At 37.7% G+C, this 25,291-nt stretch overlaps 1 protein-coding gene across 1 annotated transcript in view; it reads right to left on the bottom strand.

The window, feature by feature from the left end:
- The window catches only part of LOC126760511 (cAMP-specific 3',5'-cyclic phosphodiesterase), a 535,699-nt gene extending 513,123 nt beyond the window's left edge, over window positions 1–22,576 (bottom strand). Inside the window, exon 1 of the mRNA XM_050476199.1 lies at window positions 22,565–22,576. The gene's annotated coding sequence lies outside the window, so the exon portion shown is untranslated. The remainder of the gene's footprint in view (window positions 1–22,564) is intronic.
- Between the last annotated feature and the right edge of the window lie 2,715 nt (window positions 22,577–25,291).

The following is a 25,291-nucleotide window of genomic DNA, read 5'->3' as shown; positions in this document are numbered from 1 at the left end:
GCTTTAGAAAATAATATATACCAAATTTCGTGAATATATCTTGTCAAATGTGAAAGTTGTCCATACAAGAACTTGGTTCCGATCGTTCAGTTTGTATGACAGCTATATGCTATAGTTAACCGATCTGAAGAATTTCTTCGGAGATTATATCGTTGTTTACGAAAATAATCTATGCCAAATTATGTAAAGATATCTCGTCAAATAAAAAAGTTTTCCATACAAAGGCATGGCTTTGAAAAATAGCCACTTTGCGAACTAGTACTGGTCCTAAATTCTTTAAAATTGGACCAGTTTCAAATTAAAACTTTCTCTACACAAATATGTGTATATACAAATACACATATATAAAGTCACATAAATTTTATACAACTTCAGTGATGAGCGTTTGGCGATGACAGCGTCGTTGACCGCACGTTTAAGCATAACCTCAAGCATAGATAATCTTCCGCCATATTCTTTATTATCTCTTTAGGGTATTAGTGCCCACAGATTTTTTGATTAAACTGCTACGCTCGAACACACACGCCTGGCACAAAGACTTAAGCTTTTTACAACCCAACAAAAGTCAACGGAAAGCAGCAAGCAACAAATATCACGCAGAGAAAGTAGAAGAAAGAAGAAAAGCCAAATCTTTTAATCGCTACCCACATTAAGGTTGTGTGCTTGCAGACCTGCAGGCTCATACCCACTAGCCACCACACACACACTTTTACAAATACACATGGGCGAAATGCGTCTAATGAGTTTTCTTTGTTGGCTGCGCAAGCCTTTAGTAGCTAGCCAATTGTTATGCTTTATCTATTCTTGTAATCACTGCAGACTGCCTGAGGGCGTTACTGAAGTTTTGCAGCCGTTGGCCGTTGCTGTCGAAAGTTTTTGATCAACGCTTATCTCAACGTTGTATCCGAACTCTTTAGTACGCTAATTGATATATCGGATTCAGAGACCTGAATTAAATGATCTAGCAGCTCATAGCCAAGTAATTTTGAAGTGTCTGGACTTAAATTAGCTGAGACAATTATTAAAGTGCTTTCGATTGGGTTTAAACATTTATTGGGAAAAAGTAAATGCTTGTGAAATTTAAAAAGATGCGGAGGCTAAACGAATGGTCACAGAAAATCTGGTGATTGAGTTCAAATTATTTAAAAAACAATTTCTGGTACAAAGGGGTACATTCATGCTCCTGGTAAGCAGATAGAGTCGTAAAGCTACATCAAGTTTTTACTCTTGCATCCTTGCCGCGAACCCTGGAAACGTGAGTAGCCCATGTGAAACGTGCGATAATCAACCCGTGTGGAGCCTGGGGTCACGGCGCAAAGTAAGGAAGCTTCAGCGGAGCCACTCCGACATATTCGGTTTAAGGGTTCGCCGAAGTCTAATTGCAGCGTCTGTTCACCAGAAGTGCGCCCTTTTGTTGACGACTACAGTAAACGTAGTAAGGACTACGATTTAAGGACATGCACCTGGAACTGCTGTTCCCTAAATTAGCAAAGTGCCGATGCCGCACTGCTTGATGTTCTCGTTCAAGTAAAGGCTGACATCACCGTCGTTCTAGAATTGGCGATGGACGGGAGAAAGACGGAGAGGAGAAGATCCTCCTGACATTTACTACAGCGGTCATATAACGGAGCGCAGATTCGGTGTGGGATTTGATGTGGGAGAAAGACTCAGTCGTTGAGTACTGGCATTCACCCTGATTGATGGACGTCTACCCACAATCCGCATCAAAGAGGAATTCTTCAACATATCGCTGATTTTCGCCAAAGCTCCGACGGAAGAGAAGGACGATGTGACCAAAGATGCCTTTTATGAGCGGTTGGAGCGCGCTGATGACAACTGCTCCGCCACGATATCAAAGTCGTATTTGGCGATTCTAATGAAAGGGTGGGAATCTTTAGTACAACAGTTCGAAAACTCCATTGTAAAACCTCTCCAAATGTGTTGAGACTGATCGACTTCGCAGTGGCACGAAATACGGTTGTCTGTAGTACTAAATTATAGCATAGGAAAATTCATCAAGCCACATGGCTGTCTCCGGATCGAAAAGCCATAAAAGCGATCGATTATGTTGTGACAAACGGAAGACACGCCTGCAGTGTTTTAGAGGTTCAAACGCTCCGGGGTCCAAGCAATGACTCGGACCACTGGCTTATTGCAGCGAAGGTACCCACTCGCCTCTATGCAGCAAACAACGCATGTCGGCAAACACAAGAAAGTTTGACGTCGACAAGCAGTAGTCACAACAGACAGCCAAACGATTTTTCGCGCGACTTGCACTCCTGCTCGTTGAGAGCACTCATCAGCAACGCGGTTTAAGGGAACTGTGGAGCAGTCTTTCAAGCTCTTTACCTTCGTTCAAACGAAACTATTGGTTTTTATTAGGTCAAAAGAACAGCTGGTACGATGAGGACTGGCGTTTCGCAATGGAGGTAGCCTACGCTACCTCGTAATGCTGTGATCGACAACAACAAGAGCGGGGTGGAATAGATACCAAGAGTTGAATAGGGAAGCAAGACGCATTTGCAGACAAAAAAAAGAGAGGCCGAAATGCGTGAATGCAAAGAGCTTGAGAAGCTGGCCGAAGCTGCTCGAAAAACTATACGAAAAGATGCGGTTCCTAACAGAAAGTTTTAAGACCGGAATATGCTCTTGTAGGACGTAGAGAACTTACGTAATGGCATGTTAACTTCCACTGAAACAGCTCTGGGATTTGGAAATGGATAACATTCGCTACTTGTTATTTTCACGCTCTTCGGACCCAGCACATTATTTGTTCATTATAAGCTAATAATAAGAATAAGTATGAAATAATTTGAATTAAGGCATAATAATATTAACTTTGGATAACTAATTTTTTAACTTACATGGTTACTATTATCAAAAGATCCAACTTACCTGTAAGTAAAGAAAAAACACAATATATTTACATTTTTCAATAATTGAGGATAGACAATAAATTAAGTTATACATAATAATATAGCTTAGAGTTGAAATCATTACATTAATGATTATACTCAAAGATTTAGCTTATCGCCCAGCTAGGATCTAAATTTTACAGATAGTCGTAGCACCGGACACGACCGGTTCTTAAACGAATTCTTAGTAGGGTTTGATTTTTTTTTTGTTGACACCTTCGAAATTTCCCATGAGATAGTTTCCTAAAGCAAAATATTGAAGACTTTAGAGAAAACTTACTGCACCAAATTATTTTCACGTATTTTTCATCAAAATTTTTATAAAAATCTTACCTCATAAAAAGGAAAATACCTGAATACCATTTACAATCTAATACAAGGGTATCACAATGTGGCTCCCAAGTGGCCAGAGAAAAATTAATTACACTGAACTGATAATTATCAAGCGCTTTTCAACAAGCAGAATCTGTGCAGACGACGGGCTCCTTCTGGTCAAATGTAAACCGTAAGAGGGTCTCCGATCTAGTGGCCCTTAGCAAAGTCTATCGCGCTACAGGGCTTTCTGACAGGACTCCGGCCAAGAGCTTCACACACGATGCGGCTAAGTGTTCTGTTGGACGCTCTTTGTTAATGCTGCATTGTCGAATGTGAGTTGGAATCACTAACTTGTCACTCTTTTCCCATTATTCAACTTTTGCCAGACTGAAATTGATATATTTCGGTAAAGACTCTTTAGGCAAAAATAGCAAAGTTGCGAAGTTTGATATTAACAACCCTAATAAATTTGTGGTAAACTCAAAACGCTTCATCGATCTGTGAGAATCTGGTAATCCACTTTTAAATGTTTATAAGTAACATTGCCATCTTAATAACGAGTAGGTTTCTACAGAACATTAGAAGTATTATGACCACCACTCTCAATACAGTCCAGGATTGCGCATCGCAAGAGGGTCTGGAGTTTAACCCGAAGAAAAAAAAAGAAAACGGATCTGCTTGCGTTCCCAAAGAAGCACAAAATTCATCTATGTAAGATAAATCCTTCGATAAATGGGACACAACTCTCTCTCAAGGACGGCACCAAGTATCTTGGGGTAGTCTTGGACAGCAAACTGCTGTGGAAGCACAACGTGGAAGAACGAGTGAGAAAAGCTAAAAATGTTTTAGATGCGTGTAGGCAGATGCTCGGCACAACCTGGGGCTCTTTCCCTCTCTCATGCATTGGTGTTACACAGCTATTGTAAGACCAATTTTGCTCTACGGTGCAGTAGTATGATGGAGTACGGAAATCCACCTAAGGAAAGCCAATGGAAAAGGCTCAAAGGCTCGATGCGCTGTGCTTAGCGGTAGCTTTAATAACAACTCCAACGACGGCTCTTGAACTGGTACTAAACCTACCTCATTATAGACCACTTCACTGAAAACTATGCGGCCAAATCGGCGGGACGACTACTGGCTGCAGGAGAATTTACATATAGAACCTTCGAGGATAGCTCGGTGGGTAATGGTGGTTTAATAAACATCGACTACATGATCGCACTTTTCAACTGGCATAGACGGTTCAAAGTAAACACAAAAAAAGACGGTAAGCGTAAAAGTATGTTAGATACGCGCAACTTTCTCTAGCTCTAAAATGGACGATGAAGTTGGTGGGGGAATAAACTGTTCAGAGCTAGCTTTTAAGCTGCCAGACCACTGCAGTATATTCCAACCCTTTTGCGAAAGCCGCAAAATAGGCCTGTAATGCACCTGCAGTCCACGGGAGAGAAGTCAATATAACAAAAAATGTTTTCAGGGAAGGAAGACGTGGCTCAATACGAAGCGGTAGAGTGCGGAATATACCAAAAATAATAATTAAACTTCGATATTCACATATCATCGTCTACATGAGGTCCTCTTTCTACAAATGGAATGAAAAATGGAATCATCTGCTAGTCTGAAAATGCAAAAATTCAGAAAATATACGAAACAAATGGACATTACCGCCATCTAATGGAATCTTAATTTTTCTCTATGGCGAATTCGTATAAAGAGTTCTCAAAAATATAAACAAAATCATTTTCACCTAATTCTACTCGTTTCATACTATTCGAAATTAGCACTAACATAATCTTACACAACATTTCGCTTTCGCTTATAGCAAAATAGCAAAAATATCAAACTACCGGGCGGCTTTAATTCACTTACGGCACAGTTGCCGCACAAAAATCAACAAACGTGCGTCTGCACAAATCAATCAGAAACGTGAGAATTTAATTTACAACCGCGCATTCAATTCCGAGCAATTTTTTTATTTCCATTTCGCCGTTTTTGTTGTTGCTTTTGCATTGCAAACCCAGCGCATGTTGTACGCAGACCGCAGCACCGCCAATCAGTCATTCGCAGTCGAACAGTTGGCGGTCGCTAACATTGTGGGCAGCAAAGTGAATTCTTGTGCACATAAAGAGTGTATAAAAATAACAACAACAACAGGTAATACCCTAAACCACATGTGGCCAGCAAAAGTGGCGTTCGGCTGTGACACACAGGCACCCGAACGCCGTGTAAACGCTCGCATGTCATCAGAGAGATGCTGCACAGCGATTTTTATCGCAACAAATAGAAATCAAGCTGACATATTTATTGATTGAATGCTTACAGCGGTGTTTTCGCACGCATGTTGATAGTATATACATACTGATTATACTTACACACAATTAAATATACATATGTGTGCCGTAATAAATAATTGAAATGTCATATTTGTTTTTATGATTGTATTTTTATCATCATATCAGCTGCATACACGCATATTTGCATATTTATTTAGTATATAATTTCATAGAGGCATATGTACATACATATATACTTGCATTTACATTATTTTTGCTTTAACTTTTTGAGCTTTTGTGTCAATGAAACTGTAGGCATTAAAGTAGTGTATGTCATGAGCCAGCCTGTTTACATTTTCGTGATTTTCTGACTTTTACTAAAAACCAATAAACAGAAAAGCCTATGACACCGAGAGTGTGAGCAGGAAAAATATTATTTTTTATACCCTTGCAACATGTTGCTACAGAGTATAATAGTTTTGTTCACCCAACGGCTGCTTGTAAAAATAATGGAGTTAGATGTAAGGTTATTCATAAATATATGTAAAGATGATGATGATGATGGGACGAGTTGAAAGCCGTGTAATTGTCCGTCCATCTGTAAGTCTGTACAAGCGATAACTTGAGTAAAATTTGAGAAATTGTAATTATGGGCGTAATCGTACCACTAATACGTCCACCAAATGACATTAAACGAGGTGCGTTCCAAAGTAAACAGGACTTCTATATGTCGACATCTGCTATCTCTATCGATTGTCCAGTGAGAATTTCATGACATTTCATTGATTGGAAGTGAAGTTATTGCGTTTTAAGTGTCAGTATGTTTGTGTTATCGGTGCGAAAATGAGCTTCGAACAAAGAGCCAACATTAAATTTTGTTTTAAAATTAGTAAAACTTTTACCGAAACGTTTCAATTGATGAAACAAGTTTATGGCGATGACTGTCTATCCCGTAGCAGAATGCACGAGTGGTTTAAATGTTTTCAAAGTGGTCGTGAGGACATAAATGACGATCAACATGTGGGCCAATCAAAATCCGTGATCACCGGAAATTGCATCGAAACTGTGCGTGAATTCATCAAAAATCAGCCGAAATCATCATTGAAATTAATGGAAAAGGAATTTAACATCTCCAAAACATCGATTTATCGCATTTTGACCGAACATTTGGGCTTACGAAAGGTGTGTGCACGGTTTGTTCCGCACAAATTGACTGACGACCAAAAATTGCTCAGAATCCAACTCTCGAAGGACAGATTGAGACCGATTATTTGACCAAAAATCACATTTTAACCATTAACCACTCCCGTATTCACCTGATATGGCACCGTGCGACTTCTTCCTTTTCGGAAAAATGCATTTGCCCATGAAAGGAAAGCGTTATGCATGTAGAGGTCATTCAAAAGGCTTGAACTCTCATACTGGCGGCCATACCGGCCAACAAGCTAAAACACACGTTCGACATGCTTTTGGACCGTGCAAAAAACTGTATTGAAGCAGAAGGAGACCATTTTGAATAAAATAAACTGATTTTGCCGAAAAAACCATTTTTTTTTTTGGTTTTTTTTTTCAAAGTCCTGTTTACTTTGGAAAGCACCTTGTATCTCCCAAAGAGGGTTTCAGACAGCTTTGTAGAAACCGGGTTCAAAGTTGGATAACGGGTGTATCACCGACTACTTTTAGATGAAATCATATAACTCGTTACTCACTGAACCGATTTCAACTAAATTACGTATATAACATTTTTCTATAATTCCTATGTCACAGTTCAAAAATGGGTTAATATTAAAAATGTCTACTTTTTACTGGGTGTACCTAGTATGACAGCATAAAGAAAAACCATTTTTGTGAGTTCAGAAAATACAAGTGAATCAATTATTTTAAAATTTTAAAGGGCATATTTATACATATTTTAAGAACACATAGTAAATTAATTGGAGAAAAAATTATTTTTTTAGTTACATGCGGTCTTTACGGGACTAAAAACATGCTCCACTGCTGCAGTATTCCGCCCTCTCCATGCATGAAACCAAAAAAAAGTTCTCTACTTGAAGATCTTGTCCATACAATTTCCTACGGTCGATGAAGAATCGATATCACCCCCGCCGTTAGTTCTGCTTTCTCCAGACTGGACAAGGAAGCAAAAAATGGGTCTGGCAGTGAACGAGGGCAAGACGAAATATCTCCTGTCATCAAACAAACAGTCGTCGCACTTTGGCACTCGCGTCACTGTTGACACCCATAACTTTGAAGTCGTAGATAATTTCGTCTATCTGGGAACCAGCATAAACACCACCAACAATGTCAGCCTGGAAATCCAACGCAGGATAACTCTAGCCAAAAGGTGCTACTTCGGACTGAGTATGCAACTGAGAAATAAAGTTCTGTCTCGACGAACAAAAACCAAACTCTATTGCGCGTTGGCCACGCATTCGATGAAAAGCTGAATGAGATATATGACGACATTGACATAGTTCAGCGAATTAAAAATCAGCGGTTACGCTGCTAGGTCATATTTCCGGATGGACGATAACACTCCAGTTCTGAAAGTATTCAACACAGCACCCGCCGAGGGAAGCAGAGGAATAGGAAGACCTCCACTCCGTTGGAAGGACCAGGTGGAGAAGGACCTGGCTTCTCTTAGAATATCCAATTGGCGCCACGTAACGAATATAAGAAACGACTGGCGCGTTGTTGTTAACTCGGCAATAATCGCGTAAGTGTTGTCTACGCCAGTAAAGAAGAAGAAGATGAAGAATCTAACTTCACTCAGTAATTTCGCGTTTAAAACTAAAAATTTAATTAATTGTAAAATTGAAGCGTTTTGGGATTTCCTTCATCAGCTTCAATAAGCAACAGGTTATTATATGGAAATTTATATCTAGAAATTTCAGAATTAGTTTTGAAATAGGACGACCTAGAATACATTAACGATCATACACATCGTCAACGGTAAAAGAATTGAAACGACTAAAACATCGAAATCAACTGACAGTAAATTACAAATAAACTAGTGTTATCAAAAAATTTCCTTAAGTAAATCTCGCGTTATATTCAACTTAGTAACGATAGCTTCTTAATGCTTCATTTTGTACACTATAGTATTTTGTATAGGATATTGAAAAGTATTGTTATAGATATGGTTAAATATAGTCTTTTATAAAAGTGTATATATTTTATAGAAAATATTTGTTCCGAAATATCTTACTACATTGCAGATAAAAACGAAACACATACAAAGTTTTATACAATAATCAACAAAGGAGCAAATCCCTAGAGAAAATATATAATTTACAAGAAGCTTAAGAAGTTATTATTGAGCTCACTAAGTCCACGGCACTGGTTTTAAAAAGTTCAGTCTAAAAAGTCTTTAGCTGAGTTCGAGGCTCCTGTTGAGTGAAAACCTTAAACTTAATAAACTTCGGATGTATTTTTTTTTTCTTTTAGATCTGGTTTGAGCGAATGACCAATTTTTGTTTTTTACTTTCTGCAATCAAGTATCATTTATTGTTAGGACTGCTACCATATCTTGGCTTAAAATACACGTTTTAACATGAGCCTCTTTCTCTAAGCGAGACGTTCGTTGTAACAGCACGTACACAGATGGTACATCCTCCCTCGCTGAAGGATTGTGTTATGTGGACTGTTGTTGTTTTGGTGATCACCTTCGATCTGACCATCTTAGGAGACCCTGCCGATTGCTAAGCTTCCGCCTTACCTATTCTTGAAGTTTTAACGTAAGAGGATCCCAAATAAGTCAGTGTTCATAACAACCCTATGGAGTGTCAAAAGAAACAATTTCAACAACCTCTGTTCTTGTCCAGTTCAAGTTCACATCACATCTTCTAGGCTAATTTAGCCAACTATTCGTTTACGAACCGTCAAGAAAATTTATAGCTTATCTTCGTTTTCATAAGCTACTGCACGCCATTCCCCTGTACATACATGGTTCAAGAAGGTAAAGAATATGCTATAAGCTTTACTATAGTACTTAGAAACTGAGTAGTCCCAAAATTACAAATCTCATGGACAAATATTTTGTCGTCCTAAGTATCAAGCTATTGTGTACATATTATAGAAATTCTGGACGTGACAACCAGAGGTTCTGTTTTACTTATTTCAACAAGGCAGCACTTACACCAGCTTACATGGCACTTTTTAAAGTTTTAGTTAATGTCTATAGCCACTGGTAGCCTAGTGTTATCAGAGAGCAAAATCACAACGGTTAGTTCATATTTTTGTGTAGGCTGCGGAAACCTAAGTTTCTGACGAGAGAATTTTATACCTAACACTTTGCCTAGTCCCGTTATTGCTTTTATATTACACACAAAGAAAATTTAGAATGTTGTCTTTACAACAGCTTAGAAATACAAAAAAATATTACTTCTCGCTGAATTATATTCAAGACGTTATACTGATTAAAGGAATCGCCGTATGATATAGGATTTTTGAGGTCGTCACAGCTATGGTCTACCCCAAAAACTTCCAAAATTTCCCGGCAAGCTGATTAGCATGCTTTCGAGAGTGTAAACGAGAGTTTTTATTTTATAATTTATCATAAGTATATATGGAAAGTTCCTCTCCAACATACTATAATTTAGATGTGATAAGCGAACACTTGGCACTCGCAAGATTATGGTGTTGGCAAAGCAAACGGCTGTGAAATACATAAGAATGCTTAAATTACCAATGCGAGATAACAAAGTAGACTTTTTCTGCTGAAGCACTAAAATATAAACTTTATGCAGACTTAACAAGAGTGAAACTAAAGACTACGTTGTCTTAAAACTTTAATATTTGAAAGGAGAAAAGCAGCCAGCGACCGTGCAGCCGGGCAAGTGGAGGCCATAAAAAGACACCAATATAAGCGGCACTGCAGTAAACTCAAGCGCCAGGCTTAACTTTCTTATTTTCCACTTTAAATCAGCCAAACATTTTACTTTTTATTTAACAGCAGTAGCTGCAGCGAGGCGCACTGAGGTAAGTTCGGCACAAAGGAAGCGTGAAGGAATAAGTTTCTTGCGTAGTACTTCCATAAAACGGGAAGTACTACAACTATGAAAGTGCTACAAGAGAAGACAAGTCCACGTACATTGTGCACACCTGTGGAAGAGTAAAAAGTGTAGGATTTTAAGTAGTGCAGCGAGAGCTTCCTCTCTGGAGCAATGGCTGCCGCAGGTCGACTCTAGAAGCTCAACAAGCAGTTGTGCACATCAAAAGTGAGTGAAGCATGCAATAAAACGGAGTAAGAGTGTAAAAAAGTTTCAAATGCTCGGAAATTTAAAAGTGCAAATTAATTTAATTACAAAAAAGAAGAATTAAGGTGCGAGCAATACAATTGTACTGTCGGAGATAATGAAACCAGCGACGGCTTGTAAGAAACGTTTTACGGGAAAATTGTTTTATACTGGAGTTCTTAAATTATTTAACAAATATTAAGAGGAAGAGATTAAAATTTTGGAAGAAAAAATATACAACTTAATTGATTTTAGACCACCGCTTCGAAAACAGATACTCTTCTTTTTCTTTACTGGCGTAGACACCGTTTAATCGATTGTAGCCGAGTTAACAACAGCTACGTGGCGCCAATTGAATATTCCACTTGGTCCTTCCAACGGAGTGGAGGTCTTCCTTTTCCTCTGCTTTCCCCGGCGGGTAATGCATCGAATACCTGAGCTATAGAGCATTGGTTTAACCGGCGCAGCCGCTGTTTTCAAATTCGCTGAACATGCAATGTCATCGTACGAGTATATCTCATACAGCTCATTGTTCCGTCGAATGCGATATTCGTCGTGGCCAACGCGCAAAGGACCATAAATATTTCGCAGAAACTTTCTTTCGAAAACTCTTAACGCCGAATCAGCACATGTTTTAATACACCATGCCTCGGAACTCAATTGCAGGACGGGAATAATTAGTGATTTAAAGAGTTTGGCTTTTGTTCGTCGAGAGAAGACTTTACTTCTCAATCGCCTACTCAGTCCGAAGTAGCACCTGTTAACAAGAGTTGTTCTGCGTTGGATTTCGAGGCTGACATTGAATGTTGGTGTTAATGCTGGTTCCAAGATAAACAGATAATTCCGAGTTCAAAGTTATGAGAGTCAAGAGTAGCGTGGGAGCCAAGTCGGGAGTGCGACGACTGCTTGTAGAACGGCTCGGAGAGGTTCTTTCCGATCCTAATCATTCCTTTCAGATTAGTATTAAGTTCTGCGGAGATACTAAATCTAAGAAATCCAAATCCAATCTTGAAACCTTCTGTTAGTCGCCGTAACTTTTTCTAGAAATTTCGAGCAGTACCCTGTCAGCCAGCTTTTCAAGCTCTTCGTACTCACGCGTTTCGGTATTTCGCCTTTTTTGTCTGTAAGTGCATCTCACACTTCCATTATACCAAGTTGCTCACGAGTGCTCTCAGAGAGAAGGAGGGGAAGTCGGGCAAAAAATCGTTCGGCTGTCTGTTGTTATTGCAGCTTCTCGACGTCGAACCTGCACAGAGATGGGTGTGAATCTTGGCTGTATCAAGATAGTGGTCCGAGTCGATGTTAGGACCTCGGAGCGTACGCACGTCTAGAACACTGGAGATGTGTCTTCCGTCTATCACAACACGATCGATCTGGTTGGTGGATTTTCGATCCGGAGACAGTCAGGTGGCTTGATGAATTTTTTTATGCTGAAATCTAGTACTACAGGTAGCTATGTTTCGGGCACCGGCGAAGTCGATCAGTCTCTACCAAAATGGAGATGTTCTATCATCTTTGATCACCCTGGCGCTAAGGGCGCCAAGCACGATTTGGAGATTGTGGCTGGGCAACCCTCATGGGTGCGCCCCAAGCGCTCATAGAAGGCATCCCTGATCACATCGTCCAAATCAGCGATTTGTTGAAGACTTAGCTTTGATGCGGATTGTGGCTAGGCGTTCATCCACCGGGGTGAATGCCAAGACTCGGCGACGGAGTCTTTCTCCCACAACGAATCCCACACCGAAATTGTGCTCCTTGAGGTTTATCTAAATTGTCGTCGATGTCATCTAACGGGAAGCCCAGGAAACGTGCTGTTTTGATGGGATAGGACCAAAGGGAAAGGGGCGTCAGATAAGTGGAGTTGGCGTGGCATGCAAAGAGGTGGCCAGTGTCATGCGGAAACTCATTGCACGTAGGACATATGTTGGATATGTCGGGGTCTATACTGGACAAGCAGGAGTTTAACCTGCTACAATATCCAGCCCGAAGCTGCGCAAGGCTCATTCGCGTTTCTCGCGGCAACTCGAGCTCTTTGTCTGCAAGTTCATCTCACTTCTAGGACTGCGGTAATGTCAGCCTTTACTTTTACGAGGGCATCAATTAGCTGGGCACCGGCATCTTCCCATTTGAGGGACCAGATATTCCAGGTGCATGCCCTTACATCGTAATCATAATCACTTTGCAGTGGTCGCCATCAAAAGGGGGTTCTCTCATCCGAGTCTGTTTTGTTCTTTTCGCCTTCTCAAATTAGCTCGCTTTCAAACAGATGTTTTTTGGCTATCCAGAGGATACTTGGTTTAAGACCGGAAGTCGTGAGCTGCTTGAGCTATACGTAAAAGAATCGCTTCTGGCCACTACCAAGTGAGTGGCGCTCAGAGAACTTTCTTTACTTGCTTGAACTTCTGCACATGGCTCCATCCACCATATTATAGTAGGGGACACTGATAATGAACAAATATCCATCAATATCGACTCACATCGACTGTTTCGTTAAGGCATACACAGAACTAAAATTTTTTTTATATATTTTCCAAATGCTTTAGTGATGGTAGTTCAGATGGGCCAAAGTGGACTTCCATATATGTATGAGGAGAAAGCCTAAAGTATGTTCCACATAATGACCTATTGTAAAATTTATAAGATCGCGGAGTTTTAAAACAAATATTTTGTTATACTCTAAGAGGGGATAGAACTGAGCGCTTACACTTCAGGAGGCCATAACCTAAAGCTGTTTGAGATATCGATTTAAAATTCTCCTTAAAAATTAGTAAATGTCAAAATGTTCAATCCGTACAAACTGTGATAAAAGACCCTGTGCTCAGTACTCTTGATTTTATTTTGGCTCGCCATATAGTGACACTGAGTGTTCGCTAATTCAATGAGATCGATTTCAATTCTCTCGAATAAACGCTTAATACTCAGAAGCAGGAATTACCGCTATACAAACCACTTTTACTAGAGGGAATTAAAAATTAATTAGTGTGTTTTTATACTCCATGTTGAGATTTTTTTCTTCTCTAGTACCATAACAATACACATTTTGCCGCTGTTATTTGCTGTTATATTCTATATTTTTTTTCTTTGTTTTTTTCAGTAAGCTTTTTTTTCATCGTGGCGTTATCCACTCGCGCTTCCTTCCTTCGCTTCATTTTTATATTCGCGATTCAGCGAAAGCAAAAACAACAAGCAACCGTAAATTGTTTTAAACTCGCGCGAAAAATACGAAGTTCAAGCGCATTAAAAATGTATGCAGCGCGAATTGTTAAGGCTTCCAGTAAGCACGCACATAAGTAGGTAAGTATTTACATAAGTGCGTGCATAAGTAAGTTAGTAGGTGGCAGTAATCGCGTGTAATTTGTTTAATTTTTTATGTCTTCTATAAATACCGACGACTGCCAACGAACGCAAAGGACCTGTTGGCGGCCGCGACACGTGCGCGCAACGCCGAGTGATGAGTGGGCGCTCCTCACCTACACAACCGCATGAGCTCGACAGCGAGTTGTTATTTGATTTCGAGTAGGCGGTTCAACGATTGGCTTGCCAGTGAGTGTGCGAGTCGTATTTTCGAGATGCAACTCTTCAACTTTATGGAAATTCTTTTTGAAGCTTGTACTTCTCTGAAGCTTGAATGTGGAAAGCGTAGGATATGGGAAGAAGTACAGGGTGGTTTTCGGTACAATGTATTTTAATACTAGATTTGAGAAAGCAAACTATTCATTATGGTAATAAGAGTGTCTACAGCATGCTCTTCGCATATATACAAACATATAAATACATATGTACATACAGATAGCATGTGTTAATGTGCGTCAGCTTGTTGATTGTTATTTCTAGATTCTCGACATTTTTCCACATTTGCATGGCATGACATGTCGAGAAGTGTTGCCAACTATAAAAATCTCAAGCTCCCCTGCAGCAAGCCAAGGCACCAGCGAAGGCAGCTTGATATTATTTTTTTTTTTTGCTTTTTTTACCGTTATTATTTTTTCCTGCCACAAAAACACTCACATATAACCACACTTCTCGGTTTTTGGGCGTGTTTGCTGGTAAATATATGCGTGTACTTTATGCTGCCTCTCACACTCCCTCTCTACCCCTCCCCTCATTCCAAGCCAAAAATGTCAACAAGCCACAAAGTGGGTTCTCCACGCAAAGCAGCGCTTGTTTCTCATTTTCGGCCAGCTTGTGGATGTTTTGGTGTGTGTGTGTTGGCTTAAGCGTGTGGCAGGAAAGTGACGCACACCAACAAATACTGGTACGTAAATTGTGTTCGCTTGCCTGCAAGTGTTTGCTTTTGTAATTATGCGGCGGCGTTTCTTACTTGTATTTTTTTGCGTCCATTATTTCGCCGTTGTGCTTTTTTCAACCACTTTTGTGCTATTTTTTCCTGCTCTGTAATTTGTTTTTATGCAAATTCAACGTTGCTGTCTGCAACTGATTACTGTAGCTATTTGTTAGTGATTGCAATCCTGAAATTCCGAGAGTTCGTATTATAATAGTTAAATTTATTATTTTCTTTACTTTATGTTGGAATATAGAGACTTTTTTTAAAGGTTGCCACCCGTTTGAAATTTTTGCTCACGAAAATATAAAAGGTAACTTGTATATTAAACCCTGAAAATTTCTAAAAAAAATCAAACATACGAAAAAAAATTTTGAAAAGGGTTGCCAGATATTAAAAAAAAATAAACAAACTGATATTAATAAAAACAAAAAACAACATTTAATTAAAATTAATATTTTTCAGGTTTCAATTTAGGAGTTTAAATTTTCGTGAGCACAAATTTCAGGTGGCAACCTTTAACAAAAGTTTTTCTACTTTCAATTATTACAAATAATTAAATATATTATATTAAATAAAATTAATACTAATATTATTTAATTATATTAAGCCCAAAAAAATTTTATTTTAGAAGAGTTGCCAGATTTAAAAAAAATTAAATTAAAAGCTAGTTAAATACTACGACATATGCAAAAACCTGTGAGAGTAATTTCATGAAAAATTTAAACCAAAAATTATAATAATAATTCAAATGAAACTAGTAAGGAAGTGGTAAGTTCGGATGTAACCGCACATTTCATACTCTCGCAATTTTCCGATAAACAAACCTCACAAATTGACCAATTTTTGTATAAGGTATAAAGTCAAGCAGATTTTTGAAAATCTGAGTATTAGGTATTTAAAGACTAGTAGAAGAATTAGCCTGACTTCATCCATTTTAGGCAAGAACACAAACCGTTCGAAATTATTTAAATATTTATATCAATTATATGGGAGCTGACTTCCCGTATTGACCCGATACACTGAGTCCAACAATTTTTTTTTGGTTTCTGGAAAACTTTTAGCCCGGTGTTTAACGAGTTCTTCGACAGGGGCACTACAAAAGTGGACCGATAGGGAGAGCAAACGACGCCATATTTTTCCCGCTCTTGTGACATTTCTCTTCAGTAAGATTTGCCATTTCATCATGGAATCATACACGATACAACAACGAGTCGAAGTTATTAAAATTTACTGGCAAAGTTCGGAGTCAGTGGCCTCAACTTTAAGAGCGCTACGTCTAATTTACGGTCGTCATAATCGTCCTGTCAGATCAACAATTAAGCGTCTAGAACTGTGCAATCGACCCTACAAATAATTACCGTTTCTTGCACCGAGGGCTATCCGTTCGTCGTCCCATATTAAGGCTGAGTTTAAAAGAAATTTACCCCAAATACGCAGTTCTATCTTTGAGTGAATAGACTATTTGGAAGAATGAAGCATATAATAAATAAAAAACATATCGTTGGACTAAATCTTCCTCCATATCAGGTAAGTTTTTAAGATCTGTAAATTACTTTTCCACTGTAAAAAAAGGTTATTCGTGACTGCTGGAAAATAGCACAAATATCAACGAAGTGGAATTTAGTCATTTAGTAGTTTGAGAAGCTGATGCAAATTCCTCAAAATATTATTAAGGGACCAAAGGTTAAAAGGACAAGGATCGCACACTCCGTTAAAAGTTCAAGCGACCTCTTTTGATTTCACCTTTCTTTCTGATTAAAAATGATAATTCAGGTTTGACAGTTTTCAGTTAAGTAGGAAAATATATTATACCGACTTATAAATATTGCGATACATACATAAACTTATCGAAAAGTATTCAATATTTTTTTATAGTAAAAAACTTTAATGATACCGAAGTTTCGGGATTTGGCATTGTCCAACATTTCTCGCACCTTATGAATTTTCACTTTTGATGTTGTCATTTTGGCTACTTAAGTTTTGTCTGGCCACTCTACAAGTCTACCTTTCGTCGAATTGGCTGGCATTTTGTCGACTGTAAATAGAAGTTCTCACGGAAGAAGCGAATAATGAGGAAAATGTGTAATAATTAAAATACATTTGTAGTAGTTAGATTTAATTTGGTTGAAAGAGAATTCAAAATGACCACAAAGTGGACAACAGACAGTCGCTGCTCAGATATACATCAAAAGTTAAAGAAATATTTTAAAAACAAGCTCAAGTGAGAGGAGAAGCAACTGAAATGAAGTGAATTTGTAGTCATTGTTGGAATAGGAAACGCACTAATGAATTAATTAATCATAAGAGGAATATCGAGAGTACAAGACCAACAGGCACTGATAATGCTATTTTCTAAGACTTTTTGAGCCAAAAAGAGATGAAAAGATGGCTAGAGATTTACTTATATATGAGAGACAATTATGGTATGGACAACTTGGGAGTAGCTGGGGAAAAAGTAACCGAGACCAACTTGGTTGGGTTATAACTTTTAAAAGCATTTTTGTTTTTGCTTACCTTTTTTCACACGGTCTGAATCGGAAAATTATTTTCACTGCGGATTATTGAAATTTTTACATTTTACAATTATAAATAATTTACATAAATGTGGTTCAGTTTGCCGGACAGTTTGTTGCAAGACTGGTTGCATTTTTAATATCACATTACTCACAAGTCATGTGTGGCAACAATTTTCATTTCATTTCATTCCTCTTTTTCTGTTTTCTGTGTGTTCATTTTAATTACAACGCTTCACGGTTAAATTATTGTTCATTATTTATGCATATTTGCATGCACTTAATTACTTTAACGCCATCTCACTTCGAAAGTAATTTTTCACTGATTTTTGATTAATGATCTCACATTAAAAGTAGGGGAATATACTCAGCTTCAATTTATTTACAATAGTATGCAACATTCCTCAAGAACTGACGCAAGTAAATTGATATGAGTTGAAGAAACTTAACTTAATTCGATTTACAGTGCTTGAATAATATACATATGATTCATGTTAATTTAAATTCTCATAATCAAGAAGCAGGAATAATCATTCATAGCGCTCAGCAACCCTTTTCCCTCTACCCTACTACCAAACTCAGCCAACATCTTCCAAGCGGATAGCCAGTTAGCATTGTAGGCCTTGTCGACGCCACTTATTAATACCAAAGAAGTCAGCAATTGCAGAAATGCTTTAGGCTCACTGGCTGGTCAACTACACTTGTGCATAATTTGGGTTCTCAAGCACAGGAGCAATTCTTGCTGCGAAAAAGTAAAGGAGTTAGCCAAGCTAAGAGCCTCTTTAGATGAATATGAGGCGGAATTAATACCATGTCAGCTGGAAATGACTACCGCTTTATATGCATTTTGAACAAATAGCTCAGAGCAGCTGGAAATCAATAACCAACTGCATGATAACGAAGAAGATATGGCACACGTATGATAAGACTAAAACTAAGGACTTATTACATAGTTCCATGAATAGTATTTACAAACTTACAGCTACAATAATGGAGCACTGGCCCTTTGGCGAAGATGCGCTAAAAGTGGGTCTGCCCGATAACAATATTTAGAAGGGAATAAGAAATTGTTTTCCACTCTCCTTGCAATTTACAGCTTTACCAAAACCCAGTCACAGAATACATGGAACCCTTTAGGTAACAAACCTTGAATGGCTGGCTGTTCAAAAAAAGTATAACGGGTATAAAAAGTTTCATTGAGAGACCCAACTGCTTTAAGCAAAGATGAAACGAGATAACATCACAGTGGAGGTCCTACAAAAGTCATCAAACTGGCGCATACAGTGCTGATTAAGCTTATGATGGAAGCACTCCCACAAAGTTGCAAGAAGATCCGACGTTTTTGAGCCAAACACAAGCAAAATTACCGCATTGGGAACGAAGAACAACCTGAAGAGATTCAAGAGCTGCAACTTCTTCAAGAAAAACCGATGGTTTGATGTGGTTTATATTTGGTGTATTTCTTCAAAAATGATGTCGGTATGAACGTAACCGTCAATAGAGACCGTTATCGCACCATAATAACCGACTATTTGATGCCTGAAATTGAAGCTTGTGATCTGACGCCGTCATTTGGTTTCAACAACACGGCGCCACTTCCAACACACTTCGGTATGCAGCAGTTCTCGGGCGTCCGGCACAGTTTTCGTAGTTCACCATATACAATATTCCGATTAGTGTCAGCAAAAATTCAAAATTCGCGATAATTTTTGTACAAACCACGTATATTTTATGGTATACAACGAGGAGACAATGGCAGTAAATAGTATTATAGAAAGCTAAAGAAAAAGAATATTTCTTAAAAGAAAGAAAAAATCAGCATATATGCTTAAAAATAACTGCGACCAAAATCTGCCACGAAACTGTTCTGATGTTTTACCTAAAAAATTGTTATTTTTTTTTAATTTTTTTTCGAAAACTTTTCTTTGGAGCGTTGTGATCTATTGTTGTTTTGTGTATCTGACGTATTTTGACAGAAATACTGACCTTTTTCACATTTTTCTTTTCATCAAAAATATTGATCTCAACTCATTTTCTCCATCTTGCCGAAGACAAACCCTTTGTTTAACAAGGAATATATTTCTTAATTCATAATCTACCCCTTAAACTAACAATACTTCCTTTATTCAACCTGAGGTCACTTAAGCATTACCTTCAGCCGCTAATCTGATACAAATTTTTCGCTTCTATCCTCACATAGCCTCGTAGAAACCCACCCATAAACTGTCATTATGTAATATACCTCGCATTTTATGTCTACTACCTGGCTCGTAAAATTATGAGTTCAGTGAGCAGTATGAACATAAAAATGTTGAGGTAAAAATAAACGCACAACAACAACAATGTCGTGTCACAGCTATTATTGGCAACAGAATATTTATCGATTTTCAGTATTTATCAGAGCACAACTTCAGCGTAGTGGCGGAAGCAACGTAACAACACTAACAACAAATTGTATGGAAACCTGCACACACACACACACTTAAAGCGATTATAATAAACAACAACAACTACAATGAAAACAAGGATAAAAGCAATCAATACGTTTTGTACTCATAATCGGGATAAAAATAGTGCAGCTTCGCAAACAGACCAGCGCAAGCACACAAACACACCCACACTCAAGCTCACCTTCAAGCATACAGAACCGTTTACATACCTACATACATTTGCACAGAAGCCGAAAAGTGGCCTTAAAACGAATATTGAACCCCACGAGCTCTACTTTTGAAGAACCAAAGCGGCCAAAAGCCCAAAAGTCTACCTGAAAATAGTTGAGTGCGTCAAAATGCCTCTTGTGACTGCCGTTGAGGAGGGATTTGACCTGCTCTTTGTTAGTTTTTATCACTTCCATTGTCGGCTGTGCATTATTTTTGTTTTTATTACAATAACACATGTGAGTGGCAAGAGAGTAAAATATGAAAAGTTGAAGTGTTGCTGAGAAAAGGATATTTTCGGTGAAAAACAAAAAAATATTTCTGTTCTTTTATTTTGACAGGTACAGTATTGCGTAAAAATAAGTATGATACCTGCGTAACTGTTACTTACTATAATAATGATCTGTTGCAAATATTATGTATTTCCCCAAGGCAACATCACTGACGTCTTTTTGTAGCTTGATAGGAATTTGTTCATGCAATACTCAAAGGCCCAAAAATCAATAATCGAAAATAACAAAGAATAGTTTTCTGAATAGAACTTCAGGATGATTTGGGTACAAAATATATATTTTCTTAGTAGAGTTTCCCGAGAATAATATATTATATTATATATATTGGTTATTTTTTAAGAGGGCTGAATTCAATAAATCTTTGTCTGTGGCATCCATATATATCGATATAACTTTCACTCCAGTTACCTATCTTTCTAAGCTATACACTTCCAGAAATTTTCAAATGAGGTCATTGATAATTTTGTATATTATTTGGCTTTATAATATTTTTGTTCTTAAAGGAAGGGTCCACATTCGCTTTTTGAAAAAATTCGAGTTGCCTTGAATATCTCTAATGTAAACATCACTGACAAATGCCCTGTAAATAATAAATCAAAAACATGTTAGTTGCGAGCCTAAACCTGGCTAACTTTGTTACGATTCTAAGAATATAACTGAAGAATGCTATTGATATTCAAAGAATCAATGCTCAATGATGACTACCAGATTAGGTTAGGTTAAAAGGTCGATCCTAACAGGGATCTCACGTGGACAGATTAGAACGCCAGTTCGTTGTGGTACCTAAAAATCATATACTTTATCGTAAGATCCTGACAAATCGACAAAGCGTTTAAGACATGTTCAGCCTCAATGAAAAAGCAAACTGTCTCTCTAGCCACTTCACCCCATTCACATATCCCTCTGTGGTATGTAATGCAGTTGAAAGAGGAGAGAGAGGAGAAGTCCATGTTCGGACCCCTTTATATACTCAGCTTTCTTAAGACTTAGAACATAATTCGCTGTCTACACCTGCCGACATTGCCCACGGGTGCTATGTTTAGAAATTGCATAAAATGCTATGTATTGTTGGTGTAGTCCACCGCTAATGAGAGCAGCTTTTTGGACATACTCAAGCCTTTTAGCAAGAGCGTTCTCCACCAAACGAATGCGTCACAAAACAATATTGGTTTGACTCTGTTTCTTAGAGCCATAAGACTACATTGGTGAGAGACCACACTTATTCCTTATATCAATCTACAGCAGTATAAGGCAATCGATGCGCTCTTTACTCTCTCGCCAATATTTGAGTTCTATAAAAGCATAAGTCCTAGGCATTTCAATACGCTTATCAGCAGACAAACTTGGAAACTCCTAGTAAATAAGAACATTTCAGGTTTTCTTGGGTTGGCGCCTAAGCCGCTTCTACAACCCCCGTTGGATAGCTAAATTATTAAACAGAGATTTTTCTATCAACCATCAAATTATTTATAAATTATTTAAATCCCTTGATAAATTATTGGTATTGGTAAGTAGAGGTACTTCCTTCAATAGCCTTTTTTGACAGTTCTCTGGTGAGTTGTGTCAAGCTGTCATGTTATTTTTGCTCAATCTTATTTGACATTTCATCGTAGAAAGACTTACGCCTAACAACGATCACAAATCGTTCAATGTTATTACGGAAATTCACGTTCTGTTTGTTTCACGTGTTTCGCTTAACTATCGAGGGTAGTATTCGCAACTGAAACCGCTCCACCTTCCCAGAAGATCCGACGTTTTCGAGTTAGATTTTGTTCAGCGATGAGCTAGATTTCTAGATTAATGGGCGTTTAAACTCAAGAGCTGCAATTTTATCCAGAAACAAACAGTTTGGTATAGTTTGTGGGACGGTGGAATCATCGGTACATATTTCTACAAAAATGATGTCAGTGAGAACGTAACTGTCAATGGTAACCGTTAGCTCGTGATCTCGGTGATATTTAGTTTCAACAAAACGGCGCCACTTCCCACACATCGCATTAATTAATGGATTTGTTGAGAGAACACTTCGGTGACCATCTGAGACGTAGCCGAATGTTAATGAACATTTTCCTTTACATTTGAAATTTCTGTGTTATTTCTTTAAAGCAGTAGGAAACTTCGAAATGGATCACCCTTTATAAATATGTTTGTTGAATATCTACGTCAATATGTTTTCGAATAAATGTGATTATTTTAAAAGTAGCGTCAGTCAGACAGGTGACATCAGATAAGGATATTACAACAGCAAATTAGAGTAATGTAATGTGTATAATGTTATTAGGATAATTAAAGTGATTACTCAATTGCTATCAAATATAAAAGCAATAATAATAAACGCGTATGCAAGAATAATAATTTGTGGGTGCATATTTTCTGTCTATGATATTGATTTTGGTCAATGAACTGAGAGCAGAAATCGACGGTGGTAAAGGGTGGCTTTGAAATAAAATACATACTCAGGGGTGTTGTGGAATCTGATAGTTGTCGGAATCAGAATTGAAACCGATCAAAAAAAGCAGTAGGTGTCATGAATTCAGACATTATTGGTTTGATATTCGAAACAGAATTTGTATCGGTTTTGGGTGTCACAGAAACCAATTTTATCGGTTTTGCTGTCAGAAACAAAGCAAGAAGATAGTCGCACACAGATTTGAAATGTAAGTTAAGAAATCGAGTTATTTTACTGTTACGAATTGATTTATCTTTATTTCTATAGGAGAAAACATAAGAATAAAGTACGAAATGTCTTAATTATTGAGTTTTGGAAAAAAATGCGGATATTTAAGGGGGGAGCCGCTTTAGAGTCTTGATGTTTTTTTGGAGGGAAAGAAATAATTGATGAAAGCGAAATTTCTAGGGTTTATATTATATATCTAAACATCACCCGAGAATTTTTTGGATACGAATTCTTTGATATTCTGTCTTAGGGAAGCGATTGCCCAATGAATCTCGCGTGTGTATTTGTCGGACGGCGGAAAGTATGGAGGTCGCAATTTCTGTCAGAAACAAAAAATTTAAAGAGATTCATGTTTGTTTATAACTTATGTTCAAGTTAAACTAGGAAAATTTAAAAAATTAAAAAAGTGGTTTGGGGCCAAAAAAATGTTACTTTATGTTGCTTAAACATATTATAAAACTTAAATTTTCTTAATTTTTTTAGTTTAAATAAGAAAAATCGTAAAAATGAAAAACCGAGTCAAATTTTTCGCTTTCTGCCCAAGCGCTCATATATCGCTCGATCACTATTTCCCTTCTAGTTTCGACAACATTTCGAATTCTCATCTATAAATTCCATCTATAAAAGTTATCTCTAAAAATCTTTCTTCAATTCAGAACTCAATAAAAACTTTAATAGGATTGCTTCCAAATGTATTCATTTGCAAGTTTTGTCACATTAGTACACAGCTGATTCGAATATTGGTTTTGCATATGTTCGAAAAGATGAAAATCCAATCAGATTCTGTGACACCAATGAAAATCTGTATTTTTTTGCAATTCTGACAGCTAAGCAATTCTGTCTTGGATTCCACAACACCGCTGACTATATAATTTAATGTTATGGCAGAGAATAGCTCCAGTATGAAGATAAAGGTCCAATATTCGAACACTTTTTGTGGCAATTGAGGTCGTATGGCAGCTATAATGCATCGCATATGCTCTTCCAAGATGCTAATTGTTTCGATCTTAACTGCGTAGACAAGTTACTTTCCAATAACCCCACAAAAATAATGAAAATGAGACAATGTCCATTTAGAATACCTATCATTGCCATGTGGACCTTGCTAATAGCTAGTAGTTCCATGTAGTTTTTGCGTCCCACTCTGGGCCAGAAGCGCTGGCGGAAAATTTATTTGCAAGCTACAGTTAAAAATGTCAAGTTATAACAGACAAAGCGGAAAATTTGAGCAAATATTGAATAAATGTCAGCTAAAACCAAACAATATATTTTCTATGTAAGTGCAAAAGATTATTTTTTTTTTATTTCTGAAGTTACTGAATCACATACTTATATAGCTATTATTAAATTTCTTCGAAAGTATAAAGGCATTGAACAATGACAAGAACACTCTATAAAATCCCACAATTGTTCATTGTTTTTCACGAGTCTTTATTTATGAAAGCAAATATTTTAAAGGTGTGTTTTCATGAAATTTAACATTAGCTACCTGAATAAGAAATACCCTTTTTTGTTTCCTCCAAATCTCGCAACACTATCCTTCCCGACTACCTGCTCTACGGTCAAGAACAGTACGATCTACCTGCGCGGCATAAAAAAGGCAAACTCAAACTGTAAGTCTTCAGTATCTAACGACAATCATTAAAAGTAACATCTTATTCATCTGATAACCGAGTAGAAAATGAAAAAAATGAGTGCAGCCATGGCGTTTATTTTGCAAGAAATTCAGGAAGATCGTTTCAACCCATCGGACGCAAAAGAAGGTACTATTCTCAGTATGCGCACCGTGCGTCGATTTCACTTGAATGAGTGCGTCAAACATATTTATTCAATCAAAGGAATACAGACGCGTATCAGATTCGATGCTGACGAGGAAAGTATACCGCGATTAAGGCAATGCGTTGATCGAGTACTGAAGCATTCCACACAACCGAAATCGCCAGTTGAACGTGTGCGTCGCAAATTGTTCCATGCGTCGAGAAATCGCAAGTCTTCACGCCCAAAGAAATGCCATGGGAAGAAGGATAATTTCATTTTCAAAGCGAAAAACAGAAGTTCCAGGATTAAAGTGCCACGTGATTACCTGAGTATGGGACGACCAAATGTCATACGAGATTTGGTAGTTG

This window comes from Bactrocera neohumeralis, chromosome 5 (genome assembly GCF_024586455.1).
Source record: "Bactrocera neohumeralis isolate Rockhampton chromosome 5, APGP_CSIRO_Bneo_wtdbg2-racon-allhic-juicebox.fasta_v2, whole genome shotgun sequence".
NCBI lineage: Eukaryota > Metazoa > Arthropoda > Insecta > Diptera > Tephritidae > Bactrocera > Bactrocera neohumeralis.
The sequence above is the reverse complement of the archived record's forward strand: the minus strand, read 5'-3'. Positions and strand labels throughout refer to the sequence as shown.